The sequence below is a fragment of the Triticum urartu genome, chromosome 1A (assembly GCF_056163025.1).
Source record: "Triticum urartu cultivar PI428250 chromosome 1A, HENAU_Tu73, whole genome shotgun sequence".
Lineage (NCBI taxonomy): Eukaryota > Viridiplantae > Streptophyta > Magnoliopsida > Poales > Poaceae > Triticum > Triticum urartu.
The window spans coordinates 32,131,085-32,144,789 of NC_141873.1; the positions used below are offsets into that span (position 1 = coordinate 32,131,085).

Sequence of the window (13,705 nt, forward strand, 5' to 3'; positions counted from 1 at the left end):
AAAAACTCGACCGAGAAATTATCTTGCCACAAATGAACCGAATCAGCGTAAGAGTCATCTATGGATGGAATGGTGTTACCAAAAATGAAGCAAAACAACAGAATTTTCATGAGGGTGTGAAGATTTTGCTAGAATGAATGTATAGATGATGCAAAATCAAGTATTCATAGGCTAAAACGAATCATATATACTGCTGGATGTAAAATTGGGACTTGAAGAGAGGCACGCATGCGCGCGCGCGTACACACACACGCACAACCAGTTAAGAAAAGTATAGAGCTAACAGCAACAAGGAACATGAACAGTGTCCCTGCAAAAAAAAGGAGCATAAACAGTGTCACTGATTTTTCAAAAGTAAAGTATCAACAATTTGCGATTCATGGTGGCAGCTTATCTCATTTATCCCCATAAAAACCCACTCTTTCGCAAGTACATGCAGGAATCAGCAATGCACAGTATCATGATCTTCAGCTAAACATTTCACTCCAGCAAAACCAATTCAATTCACCATCCACTGCTGCCACGCTTCCATACAGAACAGGATGTGAGTTTCACTAAACTCAAAATAAGTAGCCACTAGCCAGTAACATGTTTTGCTGTAAGCTGCTGCTGCTGCTACTGTCCATGGATTACATGAAAATAGAAGGCACCATAATTCGAAGTTTAGCGCTTTAGTCTGAGAATGCAAAATAAAAAAGTGCTTGAGATTCTGCATGACATCTCTCTGCAGTGGGCATGCACGGCATGGTCACTTCAGTTCCATCACCTTCCTGCATGAATCAGTTCAATACAACATTTTAAAAGAAGGATTGAATTCTAATTTATTTTAAAAGAGGGCTAAAATTCTAGGCAACACCTAGAATTACTCAAGAAAGAACAAGATGAAAGGTGAATCCATTACCAGAATAATTTCTCAATGTCTTTGTTTTCTGGGTCCAACTCTAAAGCTCGCAAGAGTGCTTCATAAGCTCCGCCATATGCCTAAGGCACACGCACATCAGAATCAGATAACAGATACAACAGATGCAATGAAATTGTCAGTTTGAACTCCATCTCCCAGTGCACCTTCATGAACATTAGAGCTGCTCCTTGCCGATAGTGCGCCTTTGCCCACTTTGGGCAAATTATCTTGCATTCAGTTGCATCATCATAATCCCTTTGTCACCCATGCGAAGCCAGCAGAGGCTCCTCTTTGATAACAACTTAGGATCGAAGTTATCCATCTTCAGTGCCTGCAACAGACAAAACAGTGCAAAATAGCTGTTGGAAATGCTGCACAGTTTAGACCCAGCGGTGTGTCATTTGTTTCATAAGTACATGAAACAAAAAATGAAGCTGTGACAAAAAGAGCAACTCCGACCTGAAATTCCTCCCAGTGAAATGGAAGACCAAGATGAATGTGTATTCATTCTCTTTTTTTTCACACAATTATCACGATTTTTGTTACCCCTAGCTTTGGCGTGAAACTTAATTAAGTCTACACTGTGTAGCTAAAACCCCATCCCCATATTGCTATGAGATGCGCACATTAGTAGTGAGTAGTGACTTATCTTTCAACAGGTGAGTCAGTTGATAAATGGTCAATATTTATCCATTGCCAAGGTGTGAACTAATGTTAATGATAAACCAACCAAATCATGTGGACTTAAACCTTGTGTATTCGTCAGTTTAGTCATAGCAGAAAATAAACGCCGCATAGTCAGCTGAGTAGATAAGTTTGTTAGAAAGTTTTTTTTGCTTAGAAGTAGTCCACACCCCGCACGAGCTGGATCGTGGGATGGCGCGATCGTAGTGGCTCGGCGTGGCTGTTTTCTCGGGCCGTTAGTGGCCTCGTTCCCTTTCTGTAACTGAATAAGAGGAGAAGAAGGAATGCAGAAAAGTTGCTAGTGTTCGCAACGCAAAACGGTCTTCTGAGTATTCTTGCGAGTGCGTGTGTGTGATCGGTGCTTACAATTGGCATCAGAGCCGTTAGTACGATCCGGCGGTCATGGCCGGAAGCAAGGAGCCCCGGAAGGGCTCCGGCGAGGGATCGCGTAAGGACTCCGCTGGCGGGTCCCGAACTCCGTCGCCGACGCGTGGGCGCACGCTCTCGCGGTCTCCCAGGGCTAGGCATAGTCGCACCGTGCGCGGGAGCGAGGTCGCCGCGCCGGTGGTGCAGAGACGGGAGGTGGCCCTCCCAACGGTGTTTCCAACACTGACCCGGAGCAACTACGGCAGCTGGTCTCTCCTGATGAGAGCCATCCTGCAGACTCGCGGGCTGTGGGACGCCGTCACCACTGGAACCGCCGACTACCACGACGACCACACCGCCCTGGAGGCCGTCCTCCGGGCGGTGCCAGAGGAGATGCTCGCGGTCCTCTCCACGAAGGAGACGGCGAAGCAGGCCTGGGATGCCGTCAAGACCATGCGGATGGGCTCGGCCACTGTGCGCGAGGCCAAGGCCCAGGGCCTTCGTCGAGAATTCGAGGATATCCGTTTCAAGCCCGGCGAGAACGTCGACGACTTTGCGATGAGGCTCACCGGGCTCATCAACAACCTCTCCATCCATGGTGATCCCGTCGGGGACGCGCGTGTGGTACGTAAGTTCCTTCGAGTTGTGCCCCGCAAATACGCTCAGGTGGCACTCTCCATCGAGACGTTGGTCGACCTCGACACCCTGACGGTGGAGGGGCTGACCGGACGGCTCAAGGTGGCGGAGGAACGCCTTGACCAAGACGGCGGAGGCGAGGATGCCGGTCGCCTTCTGATGACCCTGGAGGACTGGCGCGCGTACGAGAAGCGTACGGCGAACAACGGCACAAGCGGCAGCAACACGTCAGGTGCACAGGCGCGCGGACGAGGGCGTGGCCGCGGACGTGGCGGCGGCGGTGGACGCGGCGGAAAAGGCAAATCCCCTGCTGGCACTGACGCCGGTGGTGGGAAGAACGGCGGCGGCGACGCGGATCGTGACAAGTGTCACTACTGCGGCTTCGCAGGCCACTGGGCCCGGGACTACCGCAAGAAGAAACGCGAGGAGGAACAGGCCCTCCTTGCACAAGGCCAACCAGGCGAGGACGACGATCCGGGTCTACTGATGATCGAGGAGGCCTCCCTGACAGCCGCGGCCGTCACGCCGCGTGCTGGAGCGAGGGAGGAGGTCGTCTTCCTCAACGAATCGCGCGCCCGCGTGGAACTGCGCCGCGCTCCCGGAGATCAGGACGCGGCCTAGTACCTCGACACAGGTGCGTCGAACCACATGACCGGCGACGAGGCAGCGTTCGCCGAGCTGGACAAGGGCATTCGTGGCTCGGTCAGGTTTGGGGACGGCTCGCTCATGTCAATCCACGGGCAGGGCACCGTCCTGTTCGCCGCAACTGACGACGGGCACCGTGCACTCACCAACGTGTACTGGATCCCGCGGCTGAAGAGCAACATCGTGTCCATCGGGCAGCTTGACGAGAACGGCTGTCCTACGCACGTCGAAGCCGGCGTCATGACAGTGCGCGATCGCCAGCACCGCATCCTGGCAAGAGTGCCGCGCACCCGCAACAGGCTCTACATCGCCCGTCTACAGCTCACCAACCCCGTTTGCCTTGCTGCGCACTCCGGGGACGAGGCGTGGTGCTGGCACGCGCGCTTCGGGCACCAACACTTCGACGGCCTCGAGCGGCTGGCACGTCAGAACATGGTGAAGGGCATGCCTCTCTTCCACCACTCCGAGCAGGTTTGCGACGCCTGCCTAGTGGGCAAGCAACGGCGAGCGCCTTTCCCTCAGCAGGCTAACTACCGTGCCACCGAGCCGCTTGAACTTGTGCATGGTGATCTTTGCGGGCCTATCTCGCCGCCCACTCCGGGCGGCAAGCGTTACTTCCTGTTGCTTGTGGATGATAACAGCAGGTTCATGTGGTTGTACCTGCTCCGGAGCAAGGACGAGGCAGCCGAGGCGATCCAGCGCTTCCAGGCACACGCAGAGCGCGAGACGGGGCGGAAGCTGCGCACTTTCCGCCCTGACCGAGGCGGGGAGTTCAACTCCGGCGAGTTCAGCGCATATCTCGCTGACCTTGGGGTCCAGAGGCACCTCACCGCGCCATACTCTCCCCAACAGAATGGCGTGGTGGAGAGGCGCAACCAAACCGTCGTCGGGACGGCTCGGTGCATGCTCAAGGCGATGGGAGTGCCGCCACAATTTTGGGGCGAGGCCGTGTCCACGGCCGCGTTCGTGCTCAATAGGGCATACTCCAGAAGCGTACCAGGCAAGACGCCGTTCGAGGCCTGGCATGGCAGGAAGCCCTCCGTCGACTTCTTGCGCGTGTTCGGAAGTGTGGCGCATGTCAAGAACACGCGCCCACACCTCTCCAAGCTTGAGGACCGGAGCAGAGCCATGGTGATGATCGGGTACGAGCCAGGGAGCAAGGCGTACCGGCTCTACGACCCGGTGGGCAAGCGAGTCCATGTCTCTCGTGATGTCGTCTTTGACGAGACGCGAGCATGGGACTGGGAGAAGAGTAACACGGACTGGGCAGGTATGAGCTTTACAATTGAGCCCATGTCAATTCTCACCGGCGGTCCGGCATCTATGGCACGCTCCCCCTCGTCGCCTGGCGCCCCGCGATCACCCGCTCAGTCCGCGTCCCCGTCAAGCACGCCATCCACGACATCAGCATCGGCCAGGGGCGACGACGACACCCCAGCGGCGACCACTACCGCGCCCACGGTGCCCCCGGCTCCTGCGCGCACGACCGGCAACCTCGCGCCGGTGCACCCGATGAGGACGCGCGGCAAGGACGGCATCTTCCTCCCCAACCCTCGCTACATGGACACGCCTGCGAAGGCGGCTCGGAACGCGCCTCCTCCAGGGCTGGAGGAGTTCGACGACACTGACGGCGAGATCAACGACGACGAACTCGTCGACGAGCTGCACTTCGCGCTGGGCGAGGAGCCCGGCTCCTTTGAGGAGGCAAAAGGTGAGACGTGCTGGCAGCACGCGATGATGGAGGAGATGAACTCCATTGAAGCCAACCAGACCTGGGAGCTCGTGGACCTGCCCGCTGGTCACCGTCCGATCGGTCTCAAATGGGTATACAAGACCAAGAAAGATGCTCATGGCGCGGTAGTGAAGCACAAGGCGAGGTTGGTGGCGAAGGGATATGTTCAGAAGCACGGCGTCGACTACGACGAGGTGTTCGCGCCGGTGGCCAGGCTCGAGTCCGTCCGCCTCCTGCTCGCTCTGGCCGCGCGCGCGAGCTGGACTGTGCACCACATGGACGTAAAGTCCGCCTTCCTCAACGGCGAGCTAGAAGAGGAGGTCTACGTGGTGCAGCCACCAGGGTTCACGGCTACCGGCGAAGACTCGAAGGTACTCAAGCTCAGAAAGGCCCTGTACGGGCTAAAGCAGCCCCGCGGGCATGGAACGCCAAGCTGGACGCGAGTCTGGGCTCGCTTGGGTTCAGCCGGTGTCCGTCTGAACACGCGGTGTACGCCAGGTGCACGGCGTCCTCGCGCTTGGTCGTTGGCGTCTACGTCGATGATCTGATCATCACTGGCTCAGACGAGGAGGAGATCGATGGCTTCAAGAAGGAGATGCAGGCACTCTTCGACATGAGCGATCTGGGACGGCTCCACTGCTATCTTGGAATCGAGGTGAGGCAGCACAATGGCGGCATCGACCTTGGTCAGGCCGCGTACGCTGCCAAGATCCTCGACAAGGCGGACATGACGGGTTGCAACCCCTGTCACACGCCCATGGAGCCGCGCTTCAAGCTGAGCAGGGTGAGCCCGGCACAGCCAGTGGACGCCACCGATTACAGGAGCATCGTGGGCATGCTCCGCTACCTCGTCCACACCAGGCCAGATCTTGCTTTCTCCGTCGGGTACGTCTCCCGGTTCATGCAGGAGCCCACGATGGAGCACATGGCGGCAGTGAAACATGTTCTGCGCTATGTGGCCGAGACTTTGCACTGGGGAGTGCGGTACACGCGCGGTGACCACGATGCGCCTTTGATCGGCTACAGCGACAGCGATCTGGGCGGCGATGTGGACAACCGCAGGAGCACCACCGGCGTCGCCTTCTTCCTTGGCAGCAACCTGGTCAGCTGGCAATCACAGAAGCAGAGGGTGGTGGCCCTCTCCTCATGCGAGTCGGAGTACATGGCCGCCACCACGGCGGCATGCCAAGGTATATGGCTCGCACGGCTGCTGGGAGAAATAAAGGACGAAGAACTGAAGGCGGCGGTGCTCAACATCGACAACAAGTCGGCCATCTCACTGAGTAAGAACCCTGTTTACCATGGCCGGAGCAAACACATTGAAATTAGGTATCATTTTATCCGGGAGTGCGTGGAGAACGGGAAGATCCAGATCGAGTTCGTTCGGTCCGGAGATCAACTTGCCGATGTGCTCACCAAGGCACTTGGGCGAGTCAAGCTTCAGGAGCAGCGCATGAAGATCGGGATGGTGGAGCTCGACGAAGCACACAAGGCTTAGGGAGTGATTGTGGACTTAAACCTTGTGTATTCGTCAGTTTAGTCTTAGCAGAAAATAAACGCTGCATAGTCAGCTGAGTAGATAAGTTTGTTAGAAAGTTTGTTTTGCTTAGAAGTAGTCCACACCCTGCATGAGCTGGATCGTGGGATGGCGCGATCGTAGTGGCTCGGCGTGGCTGTTTTCTCGGGCCGTTAGTGGCCTCGTTCCCTTTCTGTAACTGAATAAGAGGAGAAGAAGGAATGCAGAAAAGTTGCTAGTGTTCGCAACGCAAAACGGTCTTCTGAGTATTCTTGCGAGTGCGTGTGTGTGATCGGTGCTTACAATTGGCATCAGAGCCGTTAGTACGATCCGGCGGTCATGGCCGGAAGCAAGGAGCCCCGGAAGGGCTCCGGCGAGGGATCGCGTAAGGACTCCGCTGGCGGGTCCCGAACTCCGTCGCCGACGCGTGGGCGCACGCTCTCGCGGTCTCCCAGGGCTAGGCATAGTCGCACCGTGCGCGGGAGCGAGGTCGCCGCGCCGGTGGTGCAGAGACGGGAGGTGGCCCTCCCAACGGTGTTTCCAACACTGACCCGGAGCAACTACGGCAGCTGGTCTCTCCTGATGAGAGCCATCCTGCAGACTCGCGGGCTGTGGGACGCCGTCACCACTGGAACCGCCGACTACCACGACGACCACACCGCCCTGGAGGCCGTCCTCCGGGCGGTGCCAGAGGAGATGCTCGCGGTCCTCTCCACGAAGGAGACGGCGAAGCAGGCCTGGGATGCCGTCAAGACCATGCGGATGGGCTCGGCCACTGTGCGCGAGGCCAAGGCCCAGGGCCTTCGTCGAGAATTCGAGGATATCCGTTTCAAGCCCGGCGAGAACGTCGACGACTTTGCGATGAGGCTCACCGGGCTCATCAACAACCTCTCCATCCATGGTGATCCCGTCGGGGACGCGCGTGTGGTACGTAAGTTCCTTCGAGTTGTGCCCCGCAAATACGCTCAGGTGGCACTCTCCATCGAGACGTTGGTCGACCTCGACACCCTGACGGTGGAGGGGCTGACCGGACGGCTCAAGGTGGCGGAGGAACGCCTTGACCAAGACGGCGGAGGCGAGGATGCCGGTCGCCTTCTGATGACCCTGGAGGACTGGCGCGCGTACGAGAAGCGTACGGCGAACAACGGCACAAGCGGCAGCAACACGTCAGGTGCACAGGCGCACGGACGAGGGCGTGGCCGCGGACGTGGCGGCGGCGGTGGACGCGGCGGAAAAGGCAAATCCCCTGCTGGCACTGACGCCGGTGGTGGGAAGAACGGCGGCGGCGACGCGGATCGTGACAAGTGTCACTACTGCGGCTTCGCAGGCCACTGGGCCCGGGACTACCGCAAGAAGAAACGCGAGGAGGAACAGGCCCTCCTTGCACAAGGCCAACCAGGCGAGGACGACGATCCGGGTCTACTGATGATCGAGGAGGCCTCCCTGACAGCCGCGGCCGTCACGCCGCGTGCTGGAGCGAGGGAGGAGGTCGTCTTCCTCAACGAATCGCGCGCCCGCGTGGAACTGCGCCGCGCTCCCGGAGATCAGGACGCGGCCTAGTACCTCGACACAGGTGCGTCGAACCACATGACCGGCGACGAGGCAGCGTTCGCCGAGCTGGACAAGGGCATTCGTGGCTCGGTCAGGTTTGGGGACGGCTCGCTCATGTCAATCCACGGGCAGGGCACCGTCCTGTTCGCCGCAACTGACGACGGGCACCGTGCACTCACCAACGTGTACTGGATCCCGCGGCTGAAGAGCAACATCGTGTCCATCGGGCAGCTTGACGAGAACGGCTGTCCTACGCACGTCGAAGCCGGCGTCATGACAGTGCGCGATCGCCAGCACCGCATCCTGGCAAGAGTGCCGCGCACCCGCAACAGGCTCTACATCGCCCGTCTACAGCTCACCAACCCCGTTTGCCTTGCTGCGCACTCCGGGGACGAGGCGTGGTGCTGGCACGCGCGCTTCGGGCACCAACACTTCGACGGCCTCGAGCGGCTGGCACGTCAGAACATGGTGAAGGGCATGCCTCTCTTCCACCACTCCGAGCAGGTTTGCGACGCCTGCCTAGTGGGCAAGCAACGGCGAGCGCCTTTCCCTCAGCAGGCTAACTACCGTGCCACCGAGCCGCTTGAACTTGTGCATGGTGATCTTTGCGGGCCTATCTCGCCGCCCACTCCGGGCGGCAAGCGTTACTTCCTGTTGCTTGTGGATGATAACAGCAGGTTCATGTGGTTGTACCTGCTCCGGAGCAAGGACGAGGCAGCCGAGGCGATCCAGCGCTTCCAGGCACACGCAGAGCGCGAGACGGGGCGGAAGCTGCGCACTTTCCGCCCTGACCGAGGCGGGGAGTTCAACTCGGCGAGTTCAGCGCATATCTCGCTGACCTTGGGGTCCAGAGGCACCTCACCGCGCCATACTCTCCCCAACAGAATGGCGTGGTGGAGAGGCGCAACCAAACCGTCGTCGGGACGGCTCGGTGCATGCTCAAGGCGATGGGAGTGCCGCCACAATTTTGGGGCGAGGCCGTGTCCACGGCCGCGTTCGTGCTCAATAGGGCATACTCCAGAAGCGTACCAGGCAAGACGCCGTTCGAGGCCTGGCATGGCAGGAAGCCCTCCGTCGACTTCTTGCGCGTGTTCGGAAGTGTGGCGCATGTCAAGAACACGCGCCCACACCTCTCCAAGCTTGAGGACCGGAGCAGAGCCATGGTGATGATCGGGTACGAGCCAGGGAGCAAGGCGTACCGGCTCTACGACCCGGTGGGCAAGCGAGTCCATGTCTCTCGTGATGTCGTCTTTGACGAGACGCGAGCATGGGACTGGGAGAAGAGTAACACGGACTGGGCAGGTATGAGCTTTACAATTGAGCCCATGTCAATTCTCACCGGCGGTCCGGCATCTATGGCACGCTCCCCCTCGTCGCCTGGCGCCCCGCGATCACCCGCTCAGTCCGCGTCCCCGTCAAGCACGCCATCCACGACATCAGCATCGGCCAGGGGCGACGACGACACCCCAGCGGCGACCACTACCGCGCCCACGGTGCCCCCGGCTCCTGCGCGCACGACCGGCAACCTCGCGCCGGTGCACCCGATGAGGACGCGCGGCAAGGACGGCATCTTCCTCCCCAACCCTCGCTACATGGACACGCCTGCGAAGGCGGCTCGGAACGCGCCTCCTCCAGGGCTGGAGGAGTTCGACGACACTGACGGCGAGATCAACGACGACGAACTCGTCGACGAGCTGCACTTCGCGCTGGGCGAGGAGCCCGGCTCCTTTGAGGAGGCAAAAGGTGAGACGTGCTGGCAGCACGCGATGATGGAGGAGATGAACTCCATTGAAGCCAACCAGACCTGGGAGCTCGTGGACCTGCCCGCTGGTCACCGTCCGATCGGTCTCAAATGGGTATACAAGACCAAGAAAGATGCTCATGGCGCGGTAGTGAAGCACAAGGCGAGGTTGGTGGCGAAGGGATATGTTCAGAAGCACGGCGTCGACTACGACGAGGTGTTCGCGCCGGTGGCCAGGCTCGAGTCCGTCCGCCTCCTGCTCGCTCTGGCCGCGCGCGCGAGCTGGACTGTGCACCACATGGACGTAAAGTCCGCCTTCCTCAACGGCGAGCTAGAAGAGGAGGTCTACGTGGTGCAGCCACCAGGGTTCACGGCTACCGGCGAAGACTCGAAGGTACTCAAGCTCAGAAAGGCCCTGTACGGGCTAAAGCAGCCCCGCGGGCATGGAACGCCAAGCTGGACGCGAGTCTGGGCTCGCTTGGGTTCAGCCGGTGTCCGTCTGAACACGCGGTGTACGCCAGGTGCACGGCGTCCTCGCGCTTGGTCGTTGGCGTCTACGTCGATGATCTGATCATCACTGGCTCAGACGAGGAGGAGATCGATGGCTTCAAGAAGGAGATGCAGGCACTCTTCGACATGAGCGATCTGGGACGGCTCCACTGCTATCTTGGAATCGAGGTGAGGCAGCACAATGGCGGCATCGACCTTGGTCAGGCCGCGTACGCTGCCAAGATCCTCGACAAGGCGGACATGACGGGTTGCAACCCCTGTCACACGCCCATGGAGCCGCGCTTCAAGCTGAGCAGGGTGAGCCCGGCACAGCCAGTGGACGCCACCGATTACAGGAGCATCGTGGGCATGCTCCGCTACCTCGTCCACACCAGGCCAGATCTTGCTTTCTCCGTCGGGTACGTCTCCCGGTTCATGCAGGAGCCCACGATGGAGCACATGGCGGCAGTGAAACATGTTCTGCGCTATGTGGCCGAGACTTTGCACTGGGGAGTGCGGTACACGCGCGGTGACCACGATGCGCCTTGGATCGGCTACAGCGACAGCGATCTGGGCGGCGATGTGGACAACCGCAGGAGCACCACCGGCGTCGCCTTCTTCCTTGGCAGCAACCTGGTCAGCTGGCAATCACAGAAGCAGAGGGTGGTGGCCCTCTCCTCATGCGAGTCGGAGTACATGGCCGCCACCACGGCGGCATGCCAAGGTATATGGCTCGCACGGCTGCTGGGAGAAATAAAGGACGAAGAACTGAAGGCGGCGGTGCTCAACATCGACAACAAGTCGGCCATCTCACTGAGTAAGAACCCTGTTTACCATGGCCGGAGCAAACACATTGAAATCAGGTATCATTTTATCCGGGAGTGCGTGGAGAACGGGAAGATCCAGATCGAGTTCGTTCGGTCCGGAGATCAACTTGCCGATGTGCTCACCAAGGCACTTGGGCGAGTCAAGCTTCAGGAGCAGCGCATGAAGATCGGGATGGTGGAGCTCGACGAAGCACACAAGGCTTAGGGAGTGATTGTGGACTTAAACCTTGTGTATTCGTCAGTTTAGTCTTAGCAGAAAATAAACGCTGCATAGTCAGCTGAGTAGATAAGTTTGTTAGAAAGTTTGTTTTGCTTAGAAGTAGTCCACACCCTGCATGAGCTGGATCGTGGGATGGCGCGATCGTAGTGGCTCGGCGTGGCTGTTTTCTTGGGCCGTTAGTGGCCTCGTTCCCTTTCTGTAACTGAATAAGAGGAGAAGAAGGAATGCAGAAAAGTTGCTAGTGTTCGCAACGCAAAACGGTCTTCTGAGTATTCTTGCGAGTGCGTGTGTGTGATCGGTGCTTACAATTGGCATCAGAGCCGTTAGTACGATCCGGCGGTCATGGCCGGAAGCAAGGAGCCCCGGAAGGGCTCCGGCGAGGGATCGCGTAAGGACTCCGCTGGCGGGTCCCGAACTCCGTCGCCGACGCGTGGGCGCACGCTCTCGCGGTCTCCCAGGGCTAGGCATAGTCGCACCGTGCGCGGGAGCGAGGTCGCCGCGCCGGTGGTGCAGAGACGGGAGGTGGCCCTCCCAACGGTGTTTCCAACACTGACCCGGAGCAACTACGGCAGCTGGTCTCTCCTGATGAGAGCCATCCTGCAGACTCGCGGGCTGTGGGACGCCGTCACCACTGGAACCGCCGACTACCACGACGACCACACCGCCCTGGAGGCCGTCCTCCGGGCGGTGCCAGAGGAGATGCTCGCGGTCCTCTCCACGAAGGAGACGGCGAAGCAGGCCTGGGATGCCGTCAAGACCATGCGGATGGGCTCGGCCACTGTGCGCGAGGCCAAGGCCCAGGGCCTTCGTCGAGAATTCGAGGATATCCGTTTCAAGCCCGGCGAGAACGTCGACGACTTTGCGATGAGGCTCACCGGGCTCATCAACAACCTCTCCATCCATGGTGATCCCGTCGGGGACGCGCGTGTGGTACGTAAGTTCCTTCGAGTTGTGCCCCGCAAATACGCTCAGGTGGCACTCTCCATCGAGATGTTGGTCGACCTCGACACCCTGACGGTGGAGGGGCTGACCGGACGGCTCAAGGTGGCGGAGGAACGCCTTGACCAAGACGGCGGAGGCGAGGATGCCGGTCGCCTTCTGATGACCCTGGAGGACTGGCGCGCGTACGAGAAGCGTACGGCGAACAACGGCACAAGCGGCAGCAACACGTCAGGTGCACAGGCGCGCGGACGAGGGCGTGGCCGCGGACGTGGCGGCGGCGGTGGACGCGGCGGAAAAGGCAAATCCCCTGCTGGCACTGACGCCGGTGGTGGGAAGAACGGCGGCGGCGACGCGGATCGTGACAAGTGTCACTACTGCGGCTTCGCAGGCCACTGGGCCCGGGACTACCGCAAGAAGAAACGCGAGGAGGAACAGGCCCTCCTTGCACAAGGCCAACCAGGCGAGGACGACGATCCGGGTCTACTGATGATCGAGGAGGCCTCCCTGACAGCCGCGGCCGTCACGCCGCGTGCTGGAGCGAGGGAGGAGGTCGTCTTCCTCAACGAATCGCGCGCCCGCGTGGAACTGCGCCGCGCTCCCGGAGATCAGGACGCGGCCTAGTACCTCGACACAGGTGCGTCGAACCACATGACCGGCGACGAGGCAGCGTTCGCCGAGCTGGACAAGGGCATTCGTGGCTCGGTCAGGTTTGGGGACGGCTCGCTCATGTCAATCCACGGGCAGGGCACCGTCCTGTTCGCCGCAACTGACGACGGGCACCGTGCACTCACCAACGTGTACTGGATCCCGCGGCTGAAGAGCAACATCGTGTCCATCGGGCAGCTTGACGAGAACGGCTGTCCTACGCACGTCGAAGCCGGCGTCATGACAGTGCGCGATCGCCAGCACCGCATCCTGGCAAGAGTGCCGCGCACCCGCAACAGGCTCTACATCGCCCGTCTACAGCTCACCAACCCCGTTTGCCTTGCTGCGCACTCCGGGGACGAGGCGTGGTGCTGGCACGCGCGCTTCGGGCACCAACACTTCGACGGCCTCGAGCGGCTGGCACGTCAGAACATGGTGAAGGGCATGCCTCTCTTCCACCACTCCGAGCAGGTTTGCGACGCCTGCCTAGTGGGCAAGCAACGGCGAGCGCCTTTCCCTCAGCAGGCTAACTACCGTGCCACCGAGCCGCTTGAACTTGTGCATGGTGATCTTTGCGGGCCTATCTCGCCGCCCACTCCGGGCGGCAAGCGTTACTTCCTGTTGCTTGTGGATGATAACAGCAGGTTCATGTGGTTGTACCTGCTCCGGAGCAAGGACGAGGCAGCCGAGGCGATCCAGCGCTTCCAGGCACACGCAGAGCGCGAGACGGGGCGGAAGCTGCGCACTTTCCGCCCTGACCGAGGCGGGGAGTTCAACTCCGGCGAGTTCAGCGCATATCTCGCTGACCTT

The 13,705-nt window shown here is 59.8% G+C and overlaps 1 pseudogene; it reads right to left on the reverse strand.

The window, feature by feature from the left end:
- Window positions 1-390: 390 nt before the first annotated feature.
- Window positions 391-13,705, reverse strand: part of LOC125529363 (uncharacterized) — a 39,552-nt pseudogene continuing 26,237 nt past the window's right edge.